Source organism: Gracilinanus agilis, chromosome 4, assembly GCF_016433145.1.
Source record: "Gracilinanus agilis isolate LMUSP501 chromosome 4, AgileGrace, whole genome shotgun sequence".
NCBI lineage: Eukaryota > Metazoa > Chordata > Mammalia > Didelphimorphia > Didelphidae > Gracilinanus > Gracilinanus agilis.
In genome coordinates, this window is record NC_058133.1 from 474,482,892 (window position 1) to 474,484,898 (window position 2,007).

The 2,007-nt window shown below is 42.5% G+C and overlaps 1 non-coding gene across 1 annotated transcript; it reads left to right on the forward strand.

Annotated features, from left to right (window-relative positions):
• The first annotated feature begins 595 nt into the window (after positions 1–595).
• TRNAI-UAU lies at positions 596–687 on the forward strand. Its single transcript is given in 2 exon segments — positions 596–633; positions 652–687. It is a non-coding gene; the product is annotated as a tRNA-Ile (tRNA).
• The last annotated feature ends 1,320 nt before the right edge of the window (positions 688–2,007 follow it).

Genomic DNA, 2,007 nt, shown 5'->3' on the forward strand with positions numbered 1-2,007 from the left:
AATTTACTTTGATGAATTCACTTTGGCCAAGAGCTCAGGGCTGAGACTATTCCACAGCTGTGTGCTGTAATAGAGGCAAATTTGGGCGTTCCGGCGTGGGGTCAGTGGGCTTGTGTCCCTTTTCTGTCATTTCCTTATCAATTCCACGAGGAACATTCACGTCTGTAACTGTATGCATAGAGCAGAGTGTGTGTTTCGCCCGCGTTTCAGTTAACTAGGCAATGCTCACTGCAGGTCAGTGTTCTGGAGGTCTGAGAACAGAGGTTAGGCTCTTCTTACAAAATGTTTCATCCAGCCGATCTAGCCAGGTGCCTCTCAAGCTCCGGGGCTCCGGGCAAAGGAAGCTTTTCCTGGTGGCCGAGGGCCTTTTGAATAATGGGATGGAGTTTTCCAGACATTTCCCTTTGCTATCCAATAGGCATCCCTCATCTCAACTCCGTCTTTCAGCTTCTACAGACACCTGATTACCCAACAGACTCATTCACTTAGTAGAAAATGTCCTTAAAACCCATTAAATGAAATCTGCTTTTAAAGCAGCAGGAAAGCAGTTTGATTACATTTATATACCTTCGCCCGGTTTTCCGTCAGCTGGGAAGCTCCAGTGGCGCAATCGGTTAGCGCGCGGTACTTATACGACAGTACAAGCGAGTAATGCCGAGGTTGTGAGTTCGATCCTCACCTGGAGCAGGTGTTTTTTCTCCTTAAAACTTTAGAACCAGTTTTAAAAATTGCCTGGTATTCTGTTTACTGAAAAGATGAGTGGGTTATGGTTATTTACTGGACATTGAAATATCGATTTTGTATTGCCTTGGATTGGACAAGGTCTTTTGCAGACAGCAAGACCGTAATCTACTAGAACTTTGTAAAATGATTTCAGTTTGTCAAATTGTATCCTTATGTATTTGGAACTTTGGAAGAATGTGAATTATTAATTGCACTAGCAACTGAGCCATAATAGACCTTTCTTGGGAATACTTTACTGCAGGTATTTGAGAAAGTATTAAAAAGGAGATGTCTGTATCACTAAAGAGCTTTCTAGGATTTAGAACTATGGATTTTGCCAAGCACAGATCACCAGATTTGCTGGTGATAGCAAATGTTGGGAGAATTTAAGGGTGGGATGATTGAGCACAATCAATAGTTACCCCACTAGAAAGTCTTGGAATTTTACGGATTTTATTTTAGGATTTTAGGGAGGTTTGCCTTTGGAGGAATTTTGAGAGCTGCTGGAATTGGGGAATTCCAGGCAGTGACAAAAGAGATAAGAAGGAGAAAGCACTTTCAACCCCGGCAACCCCTCCCCACCCAGGAGGAACTTCCTAGGGCTGGAGGTGAGAAAGGGAAGAGAGAGGTTTTGATTTAGGTTTTTGCCTCTCCCTCAGTTTGGAGGAAAATCTTAAGGGATCCAGAGGGTGTTGGACTTCCCATCCTCCCACTGATGTCCTAGTGGCATCTTGGGTTTGGCTGACCGGAGTGTCTGCATTGGGAGTCAAGGACACACTGTGCACAGATTCACAACTGCACAAGTTGCTCAACAAAGAAACTACATCTTGTGGAAAGTGAACTTCTTGAACATCTCATGAATGGGAGAAAAGGATTTCTAACAACCAGGAGTTGTTACTCCTTTGTCACCTGTACTTTCTAGGCTTAAGATATATATTTGTGTGAGATTGTCACAGACTTTTGGGGATGACACTTTGTACCTATTGTCTTAATTGTTCCATTTTAGTAAATAACTCCTTTAGGAAAACTCTTTTGTTTGGCTGATTAAATTAATTGGTAGCTGATATCAGGGGAGTTTGGAAGCACAGTAGTGGGGCTTGAGTCAAAGGCATAAAACAATCACTCTCAACTACTTCTTGGGCATCTTCCAGAACACAGAGATGGAAGCACAACGTTGCTCTGGGATTCAAGACTTGTCTGTTTGAATTGGGTTAGATGGAAAATTTATTCACTACTTATACATGCCAGGAAGTGTGCTAAACACTTGGTGATATAAATATAATC